The sequence below is a fragment of the Scyliorhinus canicula genome, chromosome 7 (assembly GCF_902713615.1).
Source record: "Scyliorhinus canicula chromosome 7, sScyCan1.1, whole genome shotgun sequence".
NCBI lineage: Eukaryota > Metazoa > Chordata > Chondrichthyes > Carcharhiniformes > Scyliorhinidae > Scyliorhinus > Scyliorhinus canicula.
In genome coordinates, this window is record NC_052152.1 from 68945119 (window position 1) to 68959379 (window position 14261).

The 14261-nt window shown below is 48.8% G+C and overlaps 1 protein-coding gene across 5 annotated transcripts in view; it reads right to left on the reverse strand.

Moving 5' to 3' along the window:
• LOC119969047 (limbic system-associated membrane protein-like) overlaps nt 1-14261 on the reverse strand; it is a 1027481-nt gene that overhangs the window by 400182 nt on the left and 613038 nt on the right. The window lies entirely within an intron of this gene.

Genomic DNA, 14261 nt, shown 5'->3' on the forward strand with positions numbered 1-14261 from the left:
AGACTTTTCAAACCTGTTCCAGATTTCTACAGCTGCCAATCTATGGAACTGGTTTCAGGAAATATGCAAGAGCTGCAGGTATCAGTCCTTTCTTTATTTATTTCTTCTACTTGCATACTCCACTCTGTATTACCTCGATGGTCAGATTGAGGTTTAAGCTTAACACCTGGAGAATCACAGTGGTTAGCACAGTTGCTTCACAGTGCCGGCTTGGGTCACTGTCTGTGCGGAGTCTGCACATTCTTCTCATTTCTGCAATGATTTCCTCTGGGCGCTTTGGTTTCCTCCCGCAAATGTCCCGAATGACTTGTTTGTTCGGTGAATTGGACATTCTGAATTCTCCCTCAGTGTACCCGAAGAGGTGCCGGAGTGTGGCGATTTTCACAGTGGCTTCATTGCAGTGTTACTGTAAGCCTACTTATGATTGGTCCAGAGCTCCATTCTAACACTCTGCGTAACAGAAGGCTGGAACACCAATGTATTTGACTATCTTGTCACCTTTCAGTACATTACTTTCAAGCACTGAAAGAACCAAGCAGAATTCATTACTACTTTTAAGTCAAAGGGTGTAGGTTTACAGCCCTGGGCTGGAAAGCAGGAGAACTGAATAAATAACAGGAAGCCACATCAGAACGGCACCTCAACTCAGCTTGCCGCTGGCAAAATTTCCATTAATGGAAGCAGCTGCAGCTCAGCAGACTGCCAAACAGAGAAGGGCAACCAATTTGAGTAATCAAAGGCCCAATTAAGGGTCATTTTACCAGGCCACCTACATTTAGGCAACAGTATACAGCACCAGTCCTCACCACAGAGGCAGACTCTCTTGTCGTCTACTGGGGCGAGAGGCTTCATGGCCCAGGGAAGGTGCATCATCAGCAAAGGCTGCTCTTGCGGCCTTCAATGCCGCCACTGCACAGGTTTCTCCTCTGTTCGGCAATGCCTGCCTGCTCAGCTCATTAAATATTTTGCCCTCTGAGGGTATCTCCATCTCTAAATGGCACTCTGAGTACCCCAGATTGGGCTAACAGCATGGAGGTAAAACACACCATCCTCAACAGACTGCGTCCCCAACTTGCTGGCTTCTAACTGCTTTATCTTGACAATATTGCTGCAGCCTTCCAACTCAGAAGGACTTCCCACTCTGATGATGTGAACTCGAGCTTTGGAAAATTGGAAAATTTTTGCCCATGATGTATGCAGTGTCAATAAAATATAAATTGTCCCCTCCACAGTCTATAATATATTTACACAATTTATATGTGCCGGTGACACAATTATCATCAGTACACTTGGAAGATTTAAGAGGCAATACTACAGCTACAGTTTCTCACAAGGTGCCAATTCTGACATTCAGATGTGACAGAAGTTTCAACTTGGCAATATTTATTTCAAGTGCCTGAATTCCACACCTATATCCTTTTGATATCCTCAACCCTGCAAATGAACTGTCTTCAGTTTAATTGTATTAGTCTCACACAGACACACACCCATAGCCACAAGTATCCTCCATACAATAAGATAACATTCACACCCATGCGCCTTACGTTTGCTAACCAGCGTCCTGTGGAGGACTTTATCAAAAGCCTTCTAAAAATCCAAGCATGCTACATCTACCGACTTCTTTTCATCAATTGGAAACATAGGCTGCAATTCAGCAGAATTGAGTTAAAGCCGTTTAATGGCGCATTAACAGGCTGTTTCCTGGCACCTGCAATGCTGAGAAAGACTGTGCTATTCAATGGCACTTTGCCATTGTTTTTGGCCTTAGCGAGGAACGCCCTGTTGAGGCCACAGTTTAGTTGGATGAGGGCATCATTTTTAAAGGCAGTCCCCAACATTCAACCCGTCCTCAGTGACCCTACTACGGCCTCTGGACACCTCCATTTCACCTAACTTACCTCTTCTGAGGTCCTCGGTGCCTTGGCCACCACAGCTTTAGCTTGTAGAGATTCCACAGGTTCACCACCCTCTGAGTGAAGACATTTCTCCTCACCTCAGTTCTATTTGGCCTAACCCATATCCGGAGACTGTGAACCCTTATTCTAGACCCCCCACCCAGGGGAAACATCATTCTTGCATCCAGTCTGTCCAGCTGGGGCTCAATGAGATCCCCGCTCATTCTTATTAATTCCAGTGAACACAGGCCAAGTCAACCCAATCTCTCCTCATCCAACAATCATGCCACCCCAGGAATCAGTCTGGTTAACCTTCACTGCACTCTCTCAATGACAAGCATATCCTTTCTCAGGTAAAGAGATCAAAACTGCACATAATACTTCAGGTGTAGGCTCAACAAGGCCCTATATGGCGTCAATAAAACACCCTTGCTCTTGTGCTCAGGTCCCCTTGAATTAAGGCCAACACGCCATTTGCCTTCTTAGCTGCAGTTGCAGCAAACTCAAACTCTGTTTGAGTTTTGAAATGTAAGCTGTCTGATAGACACAACTAACTTTCTGAAGTCATGTGACAATGTTATGAGGCTGCGTTTTGAGACAGACACCTTCAGCCTAGTTTAATAAAGACCTCTTACTGAATACATGCTACATACCTCTGTTAGTAACATCCCCAAAAATCTCCAACAGGAGTATCAAATATGATTTCTCATGTTAACTATGCAAGATCAGATCATTTTTATCTATGTCTCCATTTATCACATCCTCTCTAAAAGATTCCAATATTTCCTCAATTAGTGGTGTAAGGCTAACTCGTCTGTAGTTCATTGTTTTCTCACTTCCTCCCTTCTTAAATAATAGGGTGACATTTGCTATCTTCCAACTTGCAAGAACCATTCCAGAATCTATGGAATTTTGGAAGATTACCACCAATGCATTTATTACCTCCACAGCTATGCCTTTCAACACTCCGGGATGTCGATATTTAGGTGTCGGGGATTATCAATCTTCAGTCGCATTAATATCACCACTACAACATTCTTACAAATACTAAATTCCTTTGATTCCTCATTCTTCTGAGTCACTTGGATTGGATCTGTAATTCTGGGAGATTTCTTGTATCTTCCTCAGTGAAGACAGATACCAAGCAATCTTTGAACTTCTCTGCCATGTCCCTATTCCCCATTATAAATTTCCCTGACCCTCATTTGTCTGAGCTAAATATTTCCTTTTCACACACCTAAAGAAGCTTTTACAGTCCAGTTATACATTGTTTGCTAGTTTACATTCATATTCTAATCTCTCTGTTATCAGTTTCTTGGTTCTCCATTGCTGTATTCTAAAACGCTCCCAATCCTCAGGTTTACTATGGTTTCTGGCAACTTTATAGGTGCTATCGGCAGGAGGGGGGATTAATTTAAACAGCTTGATTTCTTTTCTCCCCACTCGTCTGTCAACTGAAAGATAGTTTGCTTTTGATTTCCCCCCTCCATAAAAAGTGGTGTATTTTCCCCAACCCCTCAGTCTTGGTGTGATCCAATTTCTGTCAACACCTCCATGGAAAACTCCAGATAGGAAAGTATCACAGGGTTTATTTATTTGCAGACATTCAAAGGATGGAGTGGGTGTCGCTATGTAGCCTCCAGTACATTCAAACAATTAAGGAAGGATAGGGAAAGGAAGAGATGCAGGGCAAAGACCACAAAATAAATAATTAGTGTTTCAAATTAGTCCAGAGTGCAGAATCAGAAGTCCAATGTATTTATTCACAGAATTGGCAGGTATGCTAGAGAATTCACTTTTCCAATAGAGATTACTTCCATGATGAGATTGACACACAGAGATGAACTGGTCTTGTAGGCACTGGTACAGAAGTTCAAAAGTTCCAGTAGAAAGAATGTTGTTAGGAGCCAGGCATACAAGGACCGAGACCTGGTTCTGAGCTGTTGTTTGATAGATAGAAGACGGCTCTCTGAACTTTGCAGCTCCACATGATAGATGACAGGTTCCAGTTTTGGCAGGGGGGAATCATGTAGCTCCCACGTCTCCACTTTGGCTTGGGCTTAGGGTGTATATTCCTTAGACTTGCTGCTTGGACTTGGTCATGTTCCGACCATTTAACAGTTCAAAGGAAGTTTCAGGGTCCTTTGTCCTTGCAGACTGGTTGTCTCCATTAGTCAAGCCTTGGCCTCAGAATGTAAATGTTCTTTGTTTAATTTCCTTGGTTTTGATCTCTGCAATCACAGAGGTCATTATCATCTCTTCAAAAATAGCGAGCTGGCAGCTGTTCTAAATGCCAGGAAGATCTGGTTGTTTGACTCATAGCCAGTCATGGCTTCAATAATTTTAAAGTCCTTTTCCAGTGTTCAAGATTTATAAATTTGCCATGGTGATATACATATCTTTTATAATAAGTATAGTGAGGTTGCTGCTCCGGGACAAGAAGCCTTTTCTTTTAATCATATGCAACTTCCATTGTTAGCCAGGGTTGACAGACTTTACCTTTTGGATTTTTGTGCCTTGAAGAAATGTTTAATTAATGGAAACTATGTGATAAGTCTTTAAAGGCTATCCATTGCCTGTGTGCTGTCATATCTTTTAATGCATTTTCCCAATCCACCTCAGCCTATTTGCCCATTATATCTTCATAATTTTCTTTGTTTGATTTTAACATTCTGGCTTCAGAGTGAACTCCATCACTTTCAAACAGAATGTAAAATTACCCCATATTATGGTCACTCATCCCTAAACGTTATTTTACTTCAAGATTATTAATTGACCCATTCTCATTATATAATACTTGATCTAAAATAGCCTGTTCTCTAGTTGGTTTCTCAAAATACTGCTCTAGAAAGCTATCATTAACACACCACAGAAACTCATCGTCTCCAGCATTAGTTGCTCATTAGATTCACCCAATCAATATGTAAATTGAAGACTTCCGGGTGCGGCTATGACTAGCTAAGTCGCACACTTGGAAGCTCCTGCGACAAAGGTGTTTTCGGGCCAACTGGAGGGCCCCAAAGGTGCAGTAAAGATGAATCCCGGTGGGGGAAGGTCCCCTGAGGAGAACTAGACCGATTTTATGGTCGGTACCCGGAGTGGAGCGGCAAGAAAAACGGCAGCAGCTCCCCAAAAAAAGCGGGGGAAGAAAATCAAAATGGCGGCCGGCGGCGCATCGGAGGAATGGAAGAAATGGGCGGAGGAGCAGCAGGCCGCTCTCCTCCGTTTTTTCACGGAGCTGAAAGTGGAGCTCTTAGAGTCCATGAACGCGACGGCCACCAGGTTGGTGGGAGCCCAGGCGACCCAAGAGGCGTCGATTAAAGAGCTGCAGCAGGAGATGACCGCGAGGGAGGAGGAGGCCACAGTCATCGGGGCAAAGGTGGAGGTGCACGAGGCACTCCACATGAAGTGGCAGAGCCGCTTCGAGGAGCTGGACACTCGGATGAGGAGGAAAAATTTGAGGATCCTGGGCCTGGAAGAAGGCCTGGAGGGGTCGGATCTCCCGGGATATGTGGCGGAGATGTTGAGCTCCCTGATGGGGGAGGGGGCCGGTCCGGCGCCCCTGGAACTGGAAGAGGCATACCGGGTCATGGCCAGGAGGCCTAGGGCAAACGAGCCCCCGAGGGCGGTGCTGGTGCGGTTCCAGCGGCTAAGTGATCGAGAGAAAGTCCTGAGGTGGGCAAAAAGGGAGAAAAGCAGCAAGTGGCAGAACTCGACGGTAAGGGTGTACCAGGACTGGAGTGCGGAGGTGGCAAAGCGGCGGGCCCGGTACAACCGGACAAAGGCGGTGCTACACGCGAAAAAGATCAAATTTGGAATGCTGCAGCCGGCGCGCTTGTGGGTCACCTACAAGGACCAACATCATTATTTCGAGTCCCCAGAGGAGGCCTGGACCTTTGTACAAGAGGAAAAGTTGGACACGAACTAAAACCTGGGAGCACCGGCGGTCGTAGCCGCCTGGGGACTCTTGATTGAGCAAGTGGCCTTTTTCTTTTTCAGGCCAGGTCGGAACTGGGTAACAGTTTCGTGGATTGTTTGGGGTGTTTTTTTCTCGAACGGTTGACTTTTCTGAATATCTTGAAGGTTTCGAGTTGTTGGGTGTTTCTATATATTTGAACTGTTGTGGGTCGTTGGCTTCTTATGGGGTGTTTCTTCCCGTTTCCAATTTCCCTTAGTTATTTACCCCTTTTACCCTTTTCCTTTGGGTGCTTGTTTTTTGTTCTTTCTTTCTTTTCGGGTTATGGTTATTTGCGGTTATTTATACTGTTTGATGGAGGGTGATGGTTGAGCACACTGTTAGTTGATAGCTAGTTAATTATTTTGTTATTTAAGTATGTAGTTAAGTATTTATGTATTTATTTGCCATTGGGTTTTTATATCGTTAAGTTGGGGAGACGGGACGGGGGGGAGTGGGCTGATTATGCGGGTCTTTCTCTGGGGTTTTAAGGGGATCTTTCACGGGCGCAGATGGGGTGAACCGGGAGGAGTCGGAATGTGGCAGGAGCAACCGGGTCAGCGGAGACCAGCTGACTCTCGGGAGTACGATGTTGGGTACATCGCGGCTAGGAGGGGTCCTAGCCAGGGGGGGGGGGGGAAGGGGGGGGGGAAGGGGAGGGGGGAAGGGGGGGGAAGGGAGGGGGGGGGGAGGGGGGGGGGGAAGGGGAGGGGGGAAGGGGGGGGGGGCTGGGGGGGGACACCGGGTTGCTGCTGGAAAGACCAGGGACGAGAAGGGGAGAGCCGGGGGGGTGGGGGGGGGCCATCGCTATGGGAAGCGGGTCAGAAAAGGAGGGATGACCCGGGGCGAGCAAGGGACAAGACATGACTAATCGACAGGGAGTAGGGACGGGTCGCTCAGCGATCCGATTGATCACGTGGAACGTAAGGGGGCTGAATGGGCCGGTTAAAAGATCAAGGGTCTTCTCACACCTGAAGGGACTGAAGGCTGATGTAGCAATGCTGCAGGAGACTCATTTGAGGGTAGCAGATCAGGTCCGCCTGAGAAGGGGGTGGGTGGGACAGGTGTTCCACTCAGGCTTGGATATCAAGAACCGGGGGGGTGGCGATTTTGGTGGGAAAGAGGGTGTCGTTTGCGGCGGCAGAGGTGGTGGCAGATAAGGAGGGCAGGTATGTGATGGTGAGGGGTAGGTTGCAGGGAGAGAATGTGGTACTGGTAAATGTGTATGCCCCGAACTGGGACGACGCGGGTTTTATGAGGCGCCTGCTGGGCCTCATCCCGGGACTGGAGGCAGGGGGCCTGATCATGGGAGGAGACTTTAATACGGTGTTAGACCCTGGGCTGGATAGATCGAGTTCCAGGACGAATAGGAGGCCGGCAGCGGCAGAGGTGTTAAGGGGGTTCATGGAGCAGATGGGAGGGGTAGACCCATGGAGATTTGGTAGGCCTAGGGCGAGGGAGTATTCTTTTTTTTCCCACGTCCACAGAGTGTACTCTAGGATCGATTTTTTCGTATTGAACAGGGGGCTGATACCGAGAGTGCAGGACACGGAGTACTCGGCCATTGCGATATCGGACCATGCACCACATTGGGTGGACGTGGACATGGGGGAGGCGCGGGATCAACGCCCGTTGTGGCGCCTGGATGTAGGGCTGTTGGCGGACGAAGAGGTGTGCAGAAGGGTGAGAACGGGCATTGAGAACTATCTGGGTACGAATGACACAGGTGAGGTGCAGGTGGGGACGGTCTGGGAGGCCTTGAAAGCAGTGATTAGAGGAGAGCTGATCTCCATAAGAGCACACAGAGTGAGGAAGGAGAGGCAGGAAAGGGAGAGGCTGGTGGGGGAGCTCCTAGAAGTAGATAGGAAATATGCGGCGGCACCAGAGGAGGGGCTATTAAGGGAGCGGCGTAGCTTGCAGGCCAGGTTCGACCTACTGACCACTAGGAAGGCGGAAATGCAGTGGAGAAGGGCGCAGGGTGCGGCGTATGAGTACGGGGAAAAGGCGAGCAGGATGCTGGCACACCAGCTTCGTAAGCGAGATGCAGCCAGAGAGATTGGGGGAGTGAGAGAGAGGGGTGGGGACGTAGTGCAGAAGGGGCAAGAGGTAAATAGGGTCTTTAGGGACTTCTATAGGGAATTGTATAGGTCTGAACCGCCGAAGAGGAGAGGGGGAATGAAGAACTTTCTCGACAAATTGGGGTTCCCAAAGGTACAGGAGGAGCTGGTAGAAGGGTTGGGGGCGCCGATAGAGCTGCAGGAGCTAATTAAAGGGATAGGCCAGATGCAGGCGGGGAAGGCGCCGGGGCCGGATGGGTTCCCGGTGGAGTTTTACAGGAAATTTGTGGACTTGGTGGGTCCAGTGCTGGTGAGAGCCTTTAATGAGGCGCGCGAGGGGGGGGTTCTGCCCCCAACAATGTCGCAGGCCCTGATCTCCTTGATTTTGAAGCGGGACAAGGACCCGGTCCAGTGCGGGTCCTACAGGCCCATCTCCCTCCTAAATGTTGACGCCAAGCTGTTAGCAAAGGTCCTGGCAACCAGGATAGAGGACTGTGTGCCAGGGGTAGTCCATGAAGACCAGACGGGGTTCGTGAAGGGACGCCAACTTAACACAAATGTCCGGAGATTGTTAAATGTGATTATGATGCCAGCAGTGGAGGGGGAGACGGAGATAGTGGTAGCGCTGGACGCGGAGAAGGCATTTGACAGGGTGGAGTGGGAATACTTGTGGGAGACGTTGGAAAGGTTTGGGTTTGGGGAGGGATTTATCAAGTGGGTAAAGTTGCTCTATTCAGCTCCGATGGCGAGTGTGGTAACAAATGGGAGGAGGTCAGAATATTTTGGGCTCCATCGAGGTACTAGGCAGGGATGTCCCCTATCCCCCTTACTCTTTGCATTAGCGATTGAGCCGTTGGCGATGGCACTGAGGGGTTCAGGGGGGTGGAGAGGACTGACAAGGGGAGGGGAGGAACATCGGGTCTCGCTCTATGCGGATGATTTGTTGTTGTATGTGGCAGACCCGGAGGGGGGAATGCCGGAGGTAATGGGGATACTAGCGGAGTTCGGGGACTTTTTGGGGTATAAATTAAATCTGGGGAAAAGTGAGGTCTTTGTAATACACCCGGGAGACCAAGGGGAGGGAATTGGGAGGCTCCCCTTCAAAAGAGCAGTTAAAAGTTTTAGGTACTTGGGGGTGCAGGTGGCAAAGAACTGGGGAGCCCTCCACAAGTTGAACTTTTCCAGACTGGTGGAACAGATGGAGGAGGAGTTTAAGAGGTGGGACATGGTGCCGCTGTCGCTGGCAGGGAGGGTGCAGTCAGTTAAAATGACGGTCCTCCCGAGGTTCTTGTTCTTGTTCCAGTGTCTGCCCATCTTCCTCCCCAGGGCCTTTTTCAAGAAGGTAACGAGTAGTATCATGGGGTATGTGTGGGCACATGGCACCCCGAGAGTTAGAAGGGTCTTTTTGGAGCGGAGTAGGGATAGTGGAGGGCTGGCGCTACCCAACCTTTCAGGATATTACTGGGCGGCAAATACATCGATGGTACGAAAGTGGATGATGGAAGGGGAGGGGGCAGCCTGGAAGCGCATGGAGAGGGCGTCCTGCGGCAACATAAGCTTAGGGGCACTGGTAACGGCACCATGGCCGCTCCCTCCCACGAGGTATACCACAAGCCCGGTGGTGGCGGCCACCCTCAAGATCTGGGGGCAGTGGAGGCGACACAGGGGGGAAGTGGGAGGTCTGATAGGGGCACCACTAAGAGGGAACCACAGTTTTGCGCCGGGAAATACAGGAGGGGGATTCCAGAGCTGGCAGAGGGCGGGTATTAGACAACTGAGGGACTTGTTTATAGAGGGGAGGTTTGCGAGCTTGGGAGAGCTGGAGGAGAAATTTGGGCTCCCCCCGGGGAACACGTTCAGGTACCTCCAAGTGAAGGCATTTGCCAGACGACAGGTAGAGGGGTTCCCCGCGCTTCCCGACAGGGGGGTGAGTGATAGGGTGCTATCAGGGGTCTGGGTCGGGGAGGGGAAGATCTCGGACATCTATAAGATTATGCAGGAGGTGGAGGAGGTACCAGTAGTGGAGCTGAAAGATAAGTGGGAGTTAGAGCTGGGGGAACAGATAGAGGACGGGACATGGGCAGACGCCCTGGAGAGGGTCAACTCGTCGTCGTCATGTGCGAGACTAAGTCTCATTCAATTTAAGGTACTGCATAGAGCCCACATGACGGGGACAAGGATGAGTCGGTTTTTCGGGGGTGAAGACAGGTGTATTAGATGTTCGGGAAGCCCTGCGAATCATGCACATATGTTTTGGGCATGTCCGGCACTGGAGGAGTTCTGGAAGGGGGTGGCAGGGACGGTGTCGAGAGTGGTGGGGTCCAGGGTCAAGCCAGGATGGGGACTTGCGACCTTCGGGGTTGGGGTGGAACCGGGGGTACAGGAGGCGAGGGAGGCTGGAATATTAGCCTTTGCGTCCTTGGTGGCTCGGAGGAGGATCTTGATTCAGTGGAGGGACGAAAGGCCTCCAAGTGTTAACACCTGGTTAAACGACATGGCAAACTTCATCCAATTGGAAAGGATCAAATTCGCCCTGAGAGGGTCGGTGCAGGGGTTTTTCAGGCGATGGCAACCCTTCCTGGACCTCTTAGATCAGAGATAGAAACTGAGGCCGTGACAGCAGCAACCCGGGAGGGGAGGGGAGGGCGGGAGGGAGGGGGGGGGGAGGGGGGGGGAGGGGAGACAACAACGAAGGAAGTACGGTAGCGGTGGTGGCACGGGCAAGGCCTGCCCGAGGACACTGCCAGAAATGATAAGTTGGTCTGACTGTCGGTTCGCCGGCGGGGGGGGGGGGGGGGGGGGGGGGGGTGGGGGGGACGCGCGATTAGGGGGTGGGGGGGACTTTTTTGTTAAGTAGGGGGGTTTGACTTTGTTTTGCTATAATTTAAATGTAAATGTAGGGGGGGTTAAAATGTTTGTATTTTGAAAAATTTCTTCAATAAAAATTATTTAAAAAAAAAAATATGTAAATTGAAGTCACCTGTGATTACTATATTACCTATGTATATGCTTCTCTAATATCCTGATTAATACCATGACCACACTATCACGACTGTTTGGTCGCCTATAAACAAGTGCAACCAATGTTTGCTGCCGCTTGCTGTTCCTTAGCTCCAGCCAAACAGATTCCATGGGCGCGATTCTCTGCTGCCCACGACGGGTCGGAGAATAGCGGGAGGGCGTCCCCGACATTTTTCCTGCCCTCCCGCTATTCTCCCCCCACCCCCCCACGGCCGCCCCACGACACGAATTGCTGCTCGCCGTTTTTAACGGCGAACAGCAATTCTCCCCAGGCCAATGGGCCGAGTTCCCAGGCCTTTACAGCCGTTTTTACGGCAGCAAACCCACCTGCTTGCTGCCGTCGTAAAAACGGCCGCAACATGCCCGTTCTGGGCATCCAGGGCCCCGATTGGCACGGCAGTACCACGGCCGTGCCAAGGGGGGCATGGGCCCGCGATCGGTGCCCACCGATACGCACTCTTTCTCCCTCCGCCGCCCCGCAGGATCAGTCCGCGGGGCGGCCGAGGGAGATGACGGCCCCGCGCATGCGCGGGTTGGAGCCGTCCAATCTGCGCATGCGCGGCTGACGTCATCGTGCGCGTCAGCCGGCGTGACACTTGGCCCGCGGACTTAGCGACGGTCGCTAAGGCCACGATGCCGTGGTTTACGGGGCCCCGCTGCTAGCCCCGCCCGGGGGGGAGAATCGGGTCCCGGGAGGGGGCGCGGAGGCTGCCGTGAAACACGGCCAGTTTCACGGCTGCCTTTATGACTCGCCGCATTTGCGGAGAATCGCGCCCCATATTTTGTTCTTCTGATCTGAGATTTTCACTCCTGAATGTATTGCTCCCATCCCTTATTATCAATGCAACGCCAACTCATTTTCCTTTTTTGCCGATCCTTCCTAAATGTTGAAAAACCTTAAATATTCAGTTCCCAGTCTTGGACATCCTGTAGCCATGTTTCCGTAATGGTAATTAAATCATACCTATTTACTTCTATTTGTGTCTTGTTGCAAATGCCGCATGCTGTCAGGCATGTGTCCTTAAAATTTTCTCAACAATATTCCACATTCTAAGCCTAGTTGATGTGCATCTTCATTTTGCCTGCCTTTTAATTTTTGTTGCAACTTTTCTCCTTCCTGTTATCAGCTTTACTTCCATCCAATTTGATCTACCCCTCAGATTCCCATCTTCCCGACAAACTAATTTAAACTCTCCCTAACGGCACTAGAAAATTTCCTTGCAAAGATATTAGTCCCAGTCCTGTTAAATATGTAACCCAAATATGTAATCCATTTGGAAAAGGTTTTACTTGTGCCCAGAACTGATCCCAATGCTTCAGGAATCTCATGCTGTCCCTCCAATATCAAATCCAGCCACATGTTGAATCATTCATAGATGTTTCATAGAATTTACAGTGCAGAAGGAGGCCATTCGGCCCATCGGGTCTGCACCGGCTCTTGGAAAGAGCACCCTACCCAAGGTCAACACCTCCACCCTATCCCAATAACCCAGTAACCCCACCCAACACTAAGGGCAATTTTGGACACTAAGGGCAATTTATCCTGGCTAATCCACCTAACCTGCACACCTTTGAACTGTGGGAGGAAACCGGAGCACCCGGAGGAAACCCACGCACACACGGGGAGGATGTGCAGACTCCGCACAGACAGTGACCCAAGCCGAAATCGAACCTGGGACCCTGGAGCTGTGAAGCCATTGTGCTATCCACAATGCTATCGTGCTGCCCTCCTGTTCAATCCTCAATCCTCCTGTTCCTTTACGGGATATTGCTGATTAAGGTCAGTGAGCTGGTTATTGCTGAGGAAGTGTTCCTTCATAGCACAGTTGTCCACACATTCTATCACAATGATCATGATTAAGAGTAGAACCATGGGTGGTTATTGGCCAGGTTGAATTTGTCCTGTTTATTTGTGGACAATACATACCTGGGCAACTTTTCACATTGCCAGTCAAATGCCTGTGTTGTAGATGTACTGGAACAGTTTGGCTAAGCACACAGCTAGTTCTGGAACATAAATCTTCAGTATTATTGCTGGGATGTTGTCAGGGTCCATAGCCTTTTATGTATTCAGTGCCTTCAACCGTTTCTTGATATCACTCAGAGTGAATCGAATTGGTTGAAGGCTGGCATCTGTGATGGTGAAAAACTGAGGAGGGGGCCAAGATGGATCATCAACCTGGCACTATTGGCTGAATATTGTTGCAAATGTTTCAACCTTGTCTTATGTGCTCGATGCCCAATCATTGAGTATGGGGGATATTTGTGGAACTGCCTCCTCCCATTCATTGTTTAAATGTTTCTTGAGAAGAGTACAAAAGGAGAGGGTGTGGATAAGAAGCTTCTAGTACATACTTATAAACCATAGTTACAATTTACAGATATTATGGCTAATAACAAGAGCTAATTCTAGTTCATTTTGTAGTGTTATGGGCCTGGGTTTAAAAACTCCAAAGTATAGTAGAGAGTTCACCTGACCTATAACGTTTTATTGCAAAACTCCAAAGTATAGTGGAGAGTTCACCTGACCTATAAAGTTTTATTGCATTTGGCTAGGATGAGCACAAGAGCACAATGAGCACCCTTCAGGTGTTATTCAACAGTCTCCCTCAACACTTTAATCAAAATATGATTTATTCTAAGAATTTAGTCAACATTTGCATAAACACACACAGCAAGAATTTTTATCAATTACAAATATTAAAGACCCCACACAGCTAAGTATAACCCTAAATGAATTCCCCCTTAACTGTTATAATTAAAAAACAGAAACCAAAAAAACCCTTTTTAAGGGCCTGACCCAGCACTCAGCATTGTCACTTGAATAAGACTAGCTTTTCCTGAGATTCTGACTCCGTCTCACCAGCAGGTTGAAACACTTCCGGAAAGCAAACTGTATCTTTCAAGTTATCAAAACAGCAGGTAGCTATTATCAATGTTTTTTTTCTTGGAACAACTCTTTAAAATGAAAACAGAGACAGGCCAAAACACTTCTGTTCTCCGTCTAAGTCCACAGCAGCCCAATCTGAAAGCGAAAGTAAAACTCACAGCTACAGCTCATCTCCACCCACAAAATGACATCACTGAAGCCATGTGACAAGACAAAAACCTTTCTTAAAGGAACACTCACATGACAATAGTTTGTGATTCATTGCTTATTTGAACTGCATAGCTCTCTTCTTTCTAATGTTCAAATATAACCACAGGGTTTTTAACTATGCCAAAGTGTGCACGCATCTAATTTACATCAAGATAAACTTTACACTATATTCTGTCTGAATATCAAGTATTTCAGATGAGTCACGACAATAGCAATTTTACTCACATAGGCTG